The sequence below is a fragment of the Denticeps clupeoides genome, chromosome 13 (genome assembly GCF_900700375.1).
Source record: "Denticeps clupeoides chromosome 13, fDenClu1.1, whole genome shotgun sequence".
Lineage (NCBI taxonomy): Eukaryota > Metazoa > Chordata > Actinopteri > Clupeiformes > Denticipitidae > Denticeps > Denticeps clupeoides.
The window spans coordinates 14,338,174-14,352,468 of record NC_041719.1 but is presented as its reverse complement, the minus strand read 5'-3'; the positions used below and the strand labels follow the sequence as shown (position 1 = coordinate 14,352,468).

The following is a 14,295-nucleotide window of genomic DNA, read 5'->3' as shown; positions in this document are numbered from 1 at the left end:
AGAGGTCACTCTTCATTGGCAAACTCGCTTCCTCTCGCTGCGTTTACATCTTGTGTCTGGTAGGTGGACAATCATCAAATAATCTCAAGCGCTGACATCGATTTTGCTTCCTGTGTCCTCTGTGGCTGCGTTTCTACAAAGTCTCAGGCAGTGAAATGTTTCTTTTTAGGACTTTTTTTTTTTACAATAAAAATGGAATCCCAAACACACCTTCTCCCCGGTCTATTTCACCAGATATAAATGAGGAGACCTCCCTGGAACTTCAGTGCTCTGTGGACATTTCCATGTGTGAGGCCCTAGGAGGGCCGAGATGAATGCACCCCACTATTGTTCTCCATTAACAGCTGTGACTTAATGAGCCCATTGCTGAGAGCTCACCCTTTGCCCGTATCTGATCTGCTTTGCTATTGTGCTCTGAGTGACCACATGACCATCGTCGCCAGTAGCATTGAACAGATCTTAACAGATAAGTCTTGCAAGAATGCGAGCGGCCAAAGCCTCTGCCACCATACAGCAATGGAAGGAAAGCTTCAAAATGAGGGTGAAGCTCATAATAGAGGGTGAGCTGTGAATGTCTGAGGGTAAAGAGGGTTATGATTAAGTAGTCCCTTGCCATAATAGTCTGAAAACCAATGGCTGATGCTAAAGTAAGGCTTTCAGTGTAAGGCTGTATTGACAACTTGCTGTGACTATTACTGCAGCTGAGAAAAGGTAGTCGGAAAAATATCTTCAGAGAACAAGAAAAACTAGGTGTTTCCATGGAAATTACGATGAATTGCTCAAGACGTTTTTAATTAAATGTTGCCCCTTTGCTAGTTCGAACAGTCAGTGGGGTTGAATCCCTCTGTGATCTTTAAAGGTCAATATTAAAGACTCCTTGCAGAGCAATCTGGCCACATTCATGCTACGTTCTAATCCATGAACAAAAGTCACTATGGACAAATTTTCAAAGTGACTTTTCACAGTAAGCATTGAATACCAAAATGGACATTGGGAAATGCCAAAATGACCTTGGATTACACTGTATCTGAATGGAAATAGTTTCATTTTTATTCCTTTTGAAGAGTTTTTCCACAGGAGCAGCTGTCCGTCTGAAAGATACAAAGACAATCATGGTGAGCATGGAGTATGACTGAGTCTTCAGAGTGAGAAGACATTTATGAGCCTTTACAATATATGTGTGCCCTCCTCCAGGGAATTATACAGAATAGAACAAGTTTTTTTTTTCCTTTTTTGTTTAGATTTTTGTAGTACTGACAAGTGAAGGGCAACCATGTTGACAATAACACATTTCTTACAGAAATGATCAGTATAACACATTTTTGTTTTGTTAATTATTTTCAATCTATGTACTTTCACAATATGTTTTTAAATTAAAAGAATTTGAAGAACTATCTACAATCAAGAAGTCTATTGTAAGTAAGCATACATGGCCATTACTAGCTCACAGGTGAATGCGAGGACAGTCTGTAGAAGATGAAGATCTTTTCTTGTTCCTAAATTTGACCTATCAAGGACATTTAAATGCTTGTGACAAAACTGATCACAAATGCACAGTTCTATGATCATGGGATGGTAGTAGCCTAGTGGGTAACTAGCCTATGAACCAGAAGACCCAGGTTCAAATCCCACCTACTACCATTGTGTCCCTGAGCAAGACACTTAACCTTAAGTTGCTCCAGGGGGGGACTGTCCCTGTAAATACTGATTGTAAGTCGCTCTGGATAAGGGCGTCTGATAAATGCTGTAAATGTAAATGATCAGATGGGAAGACACACAAGATGCATTGAGGACAGATTATTCAGAGCACATTCAGCAGTGGTCTTGACCACATTTGGCCACATTCATCTTGCAGTTTCAGGTCCTGACAAAGTCTCATTTGTATTGTTTTTATAGCTTCGATTTGCCCACTTTTTATAGCTCTCACTTTGCATTTGGTATTGGCATCTTGCTCAAAACATGTCTTGATGGCTAGCAAGCTTAAAATAGTCTTTTCTGACCCCACAATAATTTTTCTTTGAGGCAAAGACATTGAGCTTCGGTGGTGGCAGTGGCAGTGGTGGCCTGGTTAAGAAAGTGGCCCCATAATCTGAAGGTTGCCAGTTTGAATCCTGGTCCGCCAAGGATCCTGAGCAAAGCACCATCCCCACACACTGCTCCCCGGGCACCTGTCATGGCTGCCCACTGCTCACTAAGGGTGATGGCTAAAAGCAGAGGACACATTGCGTTGTGTCACTGTGTGCTGTGTCTCACAATGACAATTACTTCACTTTCAGCTTCAGTCAAGAGGTCCTATCAATGTGTCTTTGGTACTTTCCCTAATGCTAAGCCTGGTGAAGACACAGACAACCTGTTGTAGATCCACATTCTACCTTTCAAGGCTCCCTCAGAGCTGAAATATGTTCCATTCCTTTTGTTTCATTCCAGTGAATAGGTAGCTGCTTCAGTTCTAGTCAGTTCTAGACAGTTTGATGCCTGACTGTCAATAATGAACATTGTTGCATTGTTGCAATTGCTGTCAACATGCATAGCCTATGTACTATTTCACTTCCTTGTTTTTATTAGATAAAAAGGTTAACTTAATTTTTTTTTTGTATAAAACGACCATCCACAAAAGCGCATACAAATAGATAGAAGTCCATATACTTCTGCAATAAAAATAGAGGCGGGAAGCAGAATGTTGGGATTAGGTAACATTTATTTATTTATTTTTAGAGCCCTAATGCATTTCGTTCTTTGGGATAAAAGAAATAGTTTCTAATGGCCTTTAGCGCTTCCTCATGTGAACTACCAGGGCAAAGTCATCCAAAGAGGCTGGTTCAATTGTGTGTTGGCCTGTGGTTTTGGGTCTTGGAAGTTTCTGGACGTTGAAAAGCTACCCACTGTGCAGAATCGGTTAGCTTGTCCTTTGCCTCCTGAGGTATGACATTGAAGAAAATATCAGAGAGCGTAGGAGCAGCTACAAATATTGCTTCAAACAACTGGCAATGGGTAGGCTGTCATGTTTCCATTGAGAATGACCTTTAACATAAACTCTGTCTTTCACGTAACTGCAAAATGATGGTCAAGAACTTTTGAGGGCAACCCAACAGTACTCAAAGGCTAAAGTCCACAGGCCATCCGGAATGATTAAACCAAAGCGAAGCTAGATCGATAAGGTCCATACAGACCAATGCTAAGCCTTTCTCAACAACGAAGGGCCAGATAACTTCAATGAAAAGGTTAGCTGCCACAACTTTGATGTAAAGTTGAAGCCAACAAATTTTCATGGTTGATATTTATTTACTCTGGGAATGTCTTCCAATGTAAAACCACTGAAACATCAATAATTGTTCAACATTGAATGCCGACTACCTTTGAGAACATTTCACATATTCCACATCCAGTCAACATTATTGACATTATTGGTGTATAAATAAGCCTGACTGAAGGTCTTGTGCTCAGCGGGAGAGTTCTTCCTTGAACACATTGACCAGAGAATGGTTCACTAACTCACTTGCCCACATTTTGAATACAGTTCTGGTTTGTGCCTAACCCTTGAGCTGACCAAGGCAAATAATGTTGGACCCTTCCTCGATCCCCTACTCCCCTATTTTATTAGATAGTTTTGAATGTAAACTGGCTATTCTCTTGCTACAGGTTGAAGGACACATCTTGAATAACCGCTATAGAACATTTAATTAAGAACACAATGGTTTTCAGGAAGTTAATTTTTGCAAGATTGTCCAACTTGTCAGAACAAGCATGACCTCGATTTGTTCTGAGCTGGTCCTGTTCCATTTAAGTCTGGACATTTTAGACCCACAGATTTACAGTTTGTGTTATTATTAGGTTGAAATGTTTGATATGCTGAAATAATGAGCACACTGGCTCTAAGGAGATGGTGTAAAATGGTGTGCTAGCTGCTCTGAAAGATTGGCATTGGCACACATCCTGTTCTCATTCCCTTGTATGAGACCATTAGACTTGGTACCACCTAAACTCACTACCTGTCATATACTTTTTCCTAATATGGGTCGTGACTTCCGTAGCCCATCCTGAGACTTTGGACGCAGGTCGTGAACTTACCCAAGGCAGGGCACCAGCTCTCCACGGGACACACACACCATTACATCACACATACGCACATTAAAAAAAAAAAACAATCCGCCTGCCGTGCATACCTTTGTATAACTGGAGGAAACTGGAGATCCTGGATTCACACTGGTACAAAGATCATAATGATTTGGCATATTTGAAAAATTCATACCTGATACTCCCTACAATTCTGAATATTATCAGAAAAATGTCTACCATATGCTAGCCACATGTAAAGATGCTAATTCGGATCCATCGCAGTTTCAAGGATTAAACTTCCATATAAAGGTATTAAGAGACAATGGACACTGGAAGGTGAGCATATCTGAGCTTTCGTAGATGCTTTTAGTATTGTGTTTTAAGGGGTGCCCGATGTTCTTAACTGTAAGCTATTTCTTCCTTTTTTGCCCTTCCTGACCACATCACACTGTAATATTCCCTATGGTCCATCCGAGGTTGCTGTGCCGTATCAGTGTCTATTCTTGAGAAATATCTTGCCATGAATGTAGGAGCATCTTTGTGGTGTACTGCTGTCATCCGAGTCCGCTCCTGTCCTAGTATTCCAATGTATCAATTTATTTCTCGCCTGCCGAGAAATTTATTTAAAGTGAGGATATCAGCTTGCACATACAAATCACACCCTTTAGGGTCTACGCTAGTCTCCTCTGACTCAGCCAGCCTAAACAGCTGTGGTTTGCTCTTCTTCCTTCGTAGGTGCATCACCATTTTTGGTTTAAGGATGTTTGGCCCATTGCACGTAAGGCATATGGCGCTTTATTTCAGGATGTGTCATACTTCCTCACGTCTCCTACTGCAGTCCGTTTACCTGATAATATGGGATACTGGATTATTAAGCATTGCTGCCAACAGGCCTTTTTCTTGTAAAAACGGATTTGCGCTACGTGAAAGAGAGATGACCACAAAGACGACTAAAGACGAGTTTTTATATCGCAATCTGGTAAATGAGAGAAGAAGGAAAAATGAAAATGTAAAAAAGTATACAGATATGTATCAAACTCTGAGACAGCAAAAATGCAGACGCAAACTTTATGTACAGGAAATGGAGTATATATGGAGCAAATGGAGTAAATCATAAGTGAAATCGCATCCGACCACACATGAACAGGTTCAAGCAAATATTTTTTTCAGAAATATGTTTTAGGTCTTGTACCCCATCTTTGTCCACAATACTTCAATGCCAGCCTGACCAACAGGAAAATTAATGAAATGCATTACCTACAAGACATTGAGACTTGCCTGAAGTAAAACTGTAAAATGTGTGACTTTATTCCCAAATTCATGTTTCTTGAGGTGAATGTGTTGCAAAAAGTTATAGTTCCATGGAAATTGTCCAATTACATCAGGCCAAAAACCTTAAAAAAGAATTAGAATGTACCATCAATATCTGTTGTCATCAGTAAAAACTTATATACAAATGAATTTAGACATTGATTTGGACATTTTCATTAACAATGACTGGACACTTTTTAAATCACATAAATAAATGGTTTCAGTTCTGTACAGAAGTGCTGCAACGCTGAAGCCTTTCAGCAAGACAGTGACCCTAAGCGCAAGGCCAAAGTGGTGATTGAATCTCAATCAGTCCTGGTTTTGTCTCAAAGGAATATCCATCCATCCTGAAGCAATATTAGTGTAGTGCCTGAAGGCCATGTAGGCCAAATTCGCGCTGAACATTATACAATGCCGGTATCCCAAAAGACATACAACTGGGTGTGCAGATTTTTGAGAACCGTCATGTGCATACATATGTATATAAATCACTTCACAGAACCATTCAAATTTTTTTTAAAAAATTCAAATTTTTATTTTTCATACACCAAGTTGCTTTTGGCCACCTCACTGCAATTTGAGCCTCCTTTACAAAATTAACAATGACTGCACAATGTTTGGACAAAAACATTTAAGTAAAATCACCCTAAATGGTAATGTAAATAAGTTCATGGTACTTTCTATAAGTCATTGAGCAAAATACACAAGATAAATATGAATTGAATAATTGTATAACTCAGCCTGGCTGTGTAAATATGAACGAATGTAAATGCATTGCTCAAAAAAGTAAAGGAAATACTTTAACAAGACAATTTAACTCCAAGTCAATCACACTGTGAAATCAAACAGTCCACTGAGGAAACACCACTGATTGACAATCAATTTCACATGCTGTTGTGCAAATGGAACAGACAACAGGTGGAAATTATAGGCAATTAGCAAGATGTCCCCAATAAAGGCGCGGTTCTGCAGGTGGTGACCACAGACCACTTCTCAGTTCATATGCTTTCTGGCTGATGTTCTAGTCACTTTTGAATGATAGCGGTGCTTTCACTCTAGTGGCAGCATGATATGGAGTCTACATCCCACACAAGTGGCTCAGGTAGTGGAGCTCATCCAGGATGGCACATCACTGCGAGCTGTGGCAAGAAGGTTTGCTGTGTCTGTCAGCACAGAGTCCAGAGCATGGAGGTGCTACCAGGAGACAGGCCATTACACCAGTAGACGTGGAGGAGCTTACATGCTGGTGCAGTTGGCCCTGCCTCCTAATGCAAGACAATGATAGACCTCATGTGTCTGGAGTGTGTCAGCAGTTCCTGCAAGATGAAGGCACTGATGCTATGGACTGGCCCGCCCGTTCCCCAGACCTGAATCCAGTTGAGCACCTCTGGGACATCATGTCTCGCTTCATCCACCAACGCCATGTTGCACCACAGACTGTCCAGAAGTTGGTGGATGCTTTAGTCCAAGTCTGGGAGGAGATCCCTCAGGAGACCACACACCACCTCATCAGGAGCATGTCCAGGCATTGACATGGGGAGGTCATACAGGAGCACACACTACTGAGCCTCGTTTTAAGGACATTACATTAAAGTTGGATCAGCCAACTTTAGTGTGTTCTTTTTCACTTAAATTTTGAGTGTGACGATAAATCCAGACCTCCACGGGTTGATAAGCACATTCAACTATGTAAATAACATTTCATTAAGTATTTAATAAGAATAGTTCATTCATTCCAATTTGAGCATTGTATAAACCACCATAAAAAAATCTAGTCCTAGCCAGAGAATACCGCTCATTTCAAAAAGGACTAGAATCCAAATGGCATGCCCATGACATGGTATCATTCTGTGATGTGGAACACTCTCCTTTTTTGTGCCTGTGAGCAGTCAATTATTCTTCAAGTAAACATAATGAGCAGATCCAGCGAAGACAAGATTTAATCAAATGTGATGCATAAGCATGTGCAGACGAGAAATGATTAACATGTTTAATCAAATGCACCAGCATTATGTATTCCTTGCTATCTGCGATGTGCTCAGAAATGGTTGTGCCTTTTAGTGTCTTCAGAGCTTCCTGGCCACTTAAGTTTACGGACTATGTCATCATGGCTAAACATATGGCAACCTGGGGTCTCTCTGAGGTTTCACAGAGGCACGAGTGTATAAATACTGTATATATTGTAATTTGTACTGTGTACTTAAGGGTGACTTGTGAGAAAAACCATTCCAGGGCATATTTTACCCCAGGTACTTTTTCTGCCCGCGTCAGATTTATTGTGAAAAATGATCAAGGTGCATTCTGTGAAATTACAAGCGAGGCCAGGCTCGCACTTTGCCGAGGTGCACCCTGAAATATTGCTCCTCCAAGCAACAATGTCGCTGCGATTGGTTTACCAACACAACTGTACAACTGCGCTGCTCGGCCACCCACCAACGCACAGCCAGCTCTGGAGCCGGAACACACAGGGGCTCGAGTTTTCCTTATCAACTTCCCAAAACGTGGACATAATTGGAAATGATTGCTCAGTATCTCTCCAGAAACTGGGGCAGAACGTTTTTTTTTTTTTTTTTTTCAGCAGCAGCGGTAGGATTTTAGCGCAGCTTCCGCTTCCATTCCAAATGCTAAGGGGTAAAAGACCAATCAACCAAACAATGTGATTGGATTGGAAATAATCTGGTGGAAGAAATAAAATATCGTTGGCCACTGGAAAAGAAAGAAAAAAATGATACCGGATCTCCAGCAGCACGAAAAAAAGCTGTCTAGTTCTCACATGCCAAATTAAATAGTAGCATTCAATCACAGCAAGAGGAAGAACAGGAAATAACACACACTTACCAAATAAATATAGTTGAGGTTAAATTAGTTTTTGTTAGTTAATGTTATGCATCAATTTTGTTCACTTTTATGCATTGCTGAACAGTCACCGAATATATTTAGAACAATATGATTTTATGGAAATAAGCTATATGTACTTAAAAGTTTTATAATTGCAGTCTTTTATATGAACCAATAGAAGTTACTTTTAAATTAGTGGAATTAATAGGAATACATAGTTGGGTCTGGGATAGTGCATTTAAAATTATGCATGGCTCTCAGTTATAATTTTTTTCCTCAATTAAAAATTCAAGCAATTATTCTAAAAGATTATTGACCTCTAAGGGGACTTAATGTCACACGGACACTTTTTCCTTCCTTCTCCCTCCCTTCATTTTCTTCCGTATTCATCTTAATTAACAAAAACAATTGATGGCCTTTTCCTTTCATACAGCAAATGTGACTTGGACAAATTATACGCACTGGATTAACCTGATAAGTTGTGACGGTCTTTGTTGTCAGAGGATTTAAATTTTATTTTGGTCATTCGTTTAGAACTGGCCAGATGAATAAATGGTCATTCTGTGGGGTTTTGGCTCAATTAATCATGTGCTTAAGAAGGGTCCGGGTTGCCATGTTTGTTTTAGAAAGAACCTTTTAAAGAAGCTTCTGTGGTGGGGCAATGCAGGTCTCACAAGTCCTGTTTGTTTCATTCGTAAGTCTCTGGATAATTTCTTTATATATTACCCCAAGTGTCAAAACACCACCCTGCAAATGTTTTCTACGTCTGTGCAAGAAAGAGACAGGCTTTCTCTAAATGAATACAGCACACACACACACACACAAAACATATCCCTAAACTATCCGTGATATCGTGTGAACCTGCAGCGGACCATTTTTCCTGGACCGAAGTAATTAGGACGGCTGTTTGTTTTTTAAGAAAGGCGCTGGCGTGCCACTTCCCTTGTTTCAGAAAAAACGAAATGTCCACATGTACACTACCCAGAGCACATCGGCGCAAAGTGAGGCAAATTAGAGCTGCTGGCCTCTGTTGAACTGCATTACCTGCATTACCATACATCACATTTTTGATGGGGCTCAAGCCAAGCGCATGTGGTTCCACTTAGCAGCGGCGGGCCTCGCGCAAGCCTTTACAATACGGCTTTTTGAGCCTACGCTTGCCATATAGTTCACGTTTCACGAGTTGTGGCGCGTAAAAAAAAAAAAAAAAAGTTCGCTGTATTGTAAAGCGGCTGTTATAGCTGTGGCAGGACGGTTGGCCGATGATTCGGGGGGGTTTAATGGCCTTGTTTCTATGACTGGGGACGCGTGTGACGGTGTGTGTCTTGGGGTGGGCGGCACCACGAAGGGCATGCGGAGTAATGCTTTGTGTGGACAAACAGATCCGTTGATCCGGTGTGGCGACCCCTAACGAGAGCAGGCGAAAGGAGACGACGAACGGCCCCGGTCCGATGGGTTCGGACTGATGCTGGCTGAATTGACGTTTGTTTGCACGGCTTGTTCTTTTTACGTTCACTTTATTTGACAGATGTCCAGACCAGAGCCCTTCATTTCTTAGTTTGATCTGAAAACCTGGCCGTTCCTATTTGTTTTAATTACTTCCTGACTGCAGTGTGCGCTACATGTCCCAGCAAGGATATTCTACGCTGGTGAGGTCGGATTTCACTCCATTTCTCCAAACCTCTCCAACGCTGAGGGTTTGGTCCATCTGGGTCACTGTTCCTGGGCTGGCTCTAACCGGGGTAAAATCATCCGCGTTCTTCTGGATCTGTAGGGTTTTTTTTATTATTTTTTTTTAACAACATTTTCCTGTGCAGCTAAGATCTAATAGCGAGTCGCCAGGGCAAGTAGCGTGACATGATATGATAATGATGAAAATGTTAATCTGCAGCGGACCGCTACCCAAATGACCCAAAGACAGAGCAGTTTTATTAGTTAATTTATCACACAGTAAGCCTTAAGTGAAATCCACACACTTGATCTGTTCCTACCACTGTGTGATTGATGCGATGCCAGAGAAATTCGGAATGTCTAATTTGCTGCGTCCAGAGCATTTTGCTGATGTAGCCAGATATGAGTCCAGCAGTTTGGATGTTTGAAATTAATAAACATATTTACAACACATAACAACTGCATATTGTATATTGGCAGAGCGCACGATGCTATCCTTACCTGATTTGCTAAGGACCTCCCTAATGATGTGGCTACTGGTGTGGGATTATACATTTTTCAATAAGCTTTTCCAGCTAACAAGGTAGTGGCGACAGATCACGGTGATGAAAGTCGGAGAAAACTGCTGGCAAGGATTATCACCAAAGACACCTACAAGACTGATGGGGAGGGGACGAGGGGACGGTCACACGCGCAGGAAACTGTACATGGTCAACAGAATGGACATTATGTGTTATTATTCTTTGAAAAAATACCATTTCTAAATATCTGTGTGTGTGTGTGTGTGTGTGTGTGTATTGTTTCCAATGGATTTCACGATCCATTTAAATCTATTATGCTGTACTTATTCTGTAATAACATATACTGGAGCAGCGTCCACAGGATTACATGGTGCACATTTACATGAATGTAAACACAAGGAACGGAACATAATTCCAGCATCCTGTCTGTGAATGGATAACATGAACCCTTAAATGCATCGCTGTTGACCTGGATGTAATAGCAAAACTCGGGCTGCCACCTTTCAGTAGTGGGTGTCACAGAGGAGCGCGGGTCACACATAATATTTTTCTCTCATTTTTTTTCCCACTCGCAGTAATGCTTATACATAAACATTGTTTTCCCCAAAAATGAATACCTGCCATTGAATGACCTTTATTGCATCTGTTTTCTCTTTTGTCCTCCGCGGCGGTGAGGTTATTATGTAAAATTATGCCTATGAAAACACGAGCACGGCTCACTCGTCCGCTCACGTTCACCTGGTGGATCTGACTCAGATTTGCGTTTCCCCCTTAGTGGCCGAAAGCCACATTTTTTTTTATTGAAGCCAGGTGGGACGCGGCCCTCTTCCCAGTGGTGTGCCTTGAAGCCTGTCTTGAGATCATCAGAAGTTTTCCGCACATTTTTCCCCCTCCTGACTTCACTTATGAGAAAGAAAAAAAAAAACTTGCCAGTTTCTCTAGGTGTCAAAAATAAAAAGGAATGTTATACTTTTGTTGGAATGCCTCGTGTGTATATTTGTAGGCATGTTAGGCTATGGCATTACTCCACTATGGATGCTGTGCAGTCTGCGCTCCTGTTAGGCGGGAAGAAAGAGAAGAAGAAAAAAAAAAACTCTTTCTGCTCTTCTTTTTGATGGTTGCTTGGATTGCAGTCACCATAAGTCCGCTGTCGTTGGCTGACGGGGCTGGACTGCCCACTGTGAGATGGAGAGAGAGCCTTCCATACCCCCAGCAAGGAGGGCATCCACCAGCTCAAATGGGGTGGAAAATGGCCAATGGTGGAATATATTTATAGATAATCTACTCGGCATTTGGGCTCATTGTAATCTTCTTTTGCAACAGCCGGAGCTAAAACGCAGAGGTTTAGCCTTGCTGGACATGATAATATGTTTATATGATTAGTTTTTTTTTTTTTCATCTGGTTGCGCACCCCCTCCCGCCCCAAACGACTCCGCTCAGCCGATCCGGATCCGTGCGCCGGGCGGCTCCACGCCGGGATTTGCGGGCGGCCGCTCCCAGACAGCCCGTGCAGCAGGCAGCAGGCGGCAGGCTGCATTCGACCCGCAGCGCCGGCCGCGCTTACTGGAAGCCCGCTCCCGACGCCGCAACTCTCCCGACGCGCGTCCCAACTTCGCCGCAACTGCCATGCGGGGGACACCGCGGAGCGACGCCGACGGCGGACAGGCGTCCCGCCCCGTCGCCCAGTTTTAACCTAAACCAAAAAAAAAAGCGCCGAAACACGCGCGGGGTCTCCGGGGCGCTCCGGAGCCGCCAATGAGTTCGGACTGAGCGCCAGCCGGCCCCCCCCTCACACGGCCATGGACCTGTTCGCCCGGTCTGGGGGAACGTGCGGACCCGCAGCGCGACCCGCCGCCAGATAAACCGAGTAAAAAAAGAAAAGAAAAGAAAAGAAAAGAGATCCCGATCCGTCCCGGAGAAGCGGAGCATGCCGGAGAGCCGCCGTCAGCAGCCCCGCTCCAGCTTCAGCACCCGCCGCCGCCGCCGCCGCATCCCTCCGCGCTCCCGGGAAGGTAAGGCGGGTGGCGGGACGTGTGGGCAGCGAGGAAGCGGGGGGTCCGGGGAGCGGTTGTGGGGAGTAGCGGGCGGCTAACTTGTGGGGAAAAAGTGCGGCCAAAATTCCGCTTTCGTCGAAGTTCACGAACAAAAACGTGCGAAAAGGGACCACGTGAAGTTAAAAAAAGCAGAAGCTAAATCTGGGATTTCTTGTGAAACGGTGAATGGGGTCTTTTCCTCACGTTTAACCCGTCAAACTTAAAAAGCACAAGTGCTTTATTCTGGGTTTCGCCGTGAATCTTTCTTTCGACTCCCGGAAGCTCCGTTCATTAATAAAGCGACGCGCGACCTGCGACAAGTTCTCATTATTAGTAGTTTTTTTTTTCTTAGCTGTTAATTAGGTGAATAAAATGTGTCGATTCGTAAATGGTGAGCCGGAGGAACGCACGGGAGTCGCTTTCGTGTAAATCGGAATCGCGGTAAACTTTTGGACTTAAGAGACGGAGACGGAGAGAGAAAAAGAATAAAAAAAAAGTCCGCAGTTGTTACTACGTTGTAACTACACAGAGCCGCCCGTCCCGCAGCTCTAAATTTATGCTTCGTTTCCCATAGTGCAATGGGAACCTTGAGGCTAAAACGTCGCTGTAATAATAAATTCAGCAAAATAAAAAAAAAAAAAAAAAAGTTCAGCGCAAATCTGTTTTGAGAAAAAAAAAAAAAAAAAACACCAATTATGATATTTTTGATTTTTTTAATGTTTTTTTTTTGAGGACTTAAATCTTGTGTGAGACACTTGTGCGCGACGGCAGTAAAATTAGATCCTTTTACCGCACATGCATCATTTACCAACACGGCGGCCCACTTGTCAGCCGGGTGTTAACGGCTGAGAGGAGGCTCCTGAACTGAGCGGGACCCCACCGCGGGCCCGACCTGCCTCGCCTCGCCGCGGTAGCCTCATTTTCCATGCATAGAAAAAGGGGAGAGAGAGAGTGTGTGTGAGACAGAGAGAGAGAGAGAGAGAGAAACCCGTGCATTTCACTCCGGGCCCCTTGATTGCGATACGAGCGCATTACGGCCGCGCCATTACTTTATTCCTTCGCCTTTCTGTCTTTTATTTTGTATTTTTTTCCTTCATTGTCCCTCTCTGCATCATTTCGTGTTTCCTGTCGCGCCGTGCACGGTTGAAATCCCAGGCTGCCGGCGCTGCGTGGCCATTTGCATTTGTTTCTGCTTGTAGTCGGTATTAGGATGCCGGATCGGTGCGGGCCGCAACAAAGAAAGCAGCCGGGCGATTGTGTTACAGCGTAAGTGCAGCGCCGCCCCGCCTGAATCTGCAATCACTTTCATTGATCCACTTTGTGCTGGGGGGGGAGGGGGGGGGGGTCGGAAACGCTACTTTTCTACGTAGGAATTTAATGCGAAACGATGTCGTGGTTCGAGTGTGGCAGTAGAAACACTTCGGACGCTTCCGCCGGGCCTGTCTCTTTTAAAACAGACACCTGGAATTAGGTCCTCCGCTCTCCTTCCAGCTTCGCGCCAGGCCACGGTGGGCTGGGGCATCCGGTGAAAACACGCCGAAATTATTGAGGAAAGACCGGCCTTTCCGCGCATTCCGTCCGCAGAACATAGTAATATTGGTTCCTGGGCCTGCGCGCCTCTGGATGTCCGTTATGAAGCGGAAGGAAGTCCCCGTCTCGGTTCCGTCTGGCGCAGAGGACGTCCACCGCTGGTTTCTCTCCCCCTTTGACGCGTCACGTTATTGAGAAGGCGAACCCTCCTGCCCCTGTCCTCTGCGGTCCTGCCCGTCCGCGGCACGTTGCACAGAGGCCGGGGTGAACGTGGGTTGCCAGGTAAAGACCCCGTACGGCACGGCGGCGCATTAAAGTGGGCCAAATCACATCTG

The 14,295-nt window shown here is 43.8% G+C and overlaps 1 protein-coding gene across 27 annotated transcripts in view; it reads left to right on the top strand.

The window, feature by feature from the left end:
* The first annotated feature begins 11,912 nt into the window (after window positions 1-11,912).
* The window catches only part of adgrl2a (adhesion G protein-coupled receptor L2a), a 74,200-nt gene continuing 71,817 nt past the window's right edge, over window positions 11,913-14,295 (top strand). For 10 of the 27 annotated variants that reach the window (XM_028999723.1, XM_028999702.1, XM_028999700.1 and 7 more), the window contains exon 1: window positions 11,920-12,409. The gene's annotated coding sequence lies outside the window, so the exon portion shown is untranslated. Of the gene's footprint in view, window positions 12,410-14,295 lie in introns of all 27 variants that reach the window. The other 17 variants (XM_028999726.1, XM_028999705.1, XM_028999711.1 and 14 more) reach the window with 6 other exon arrangements.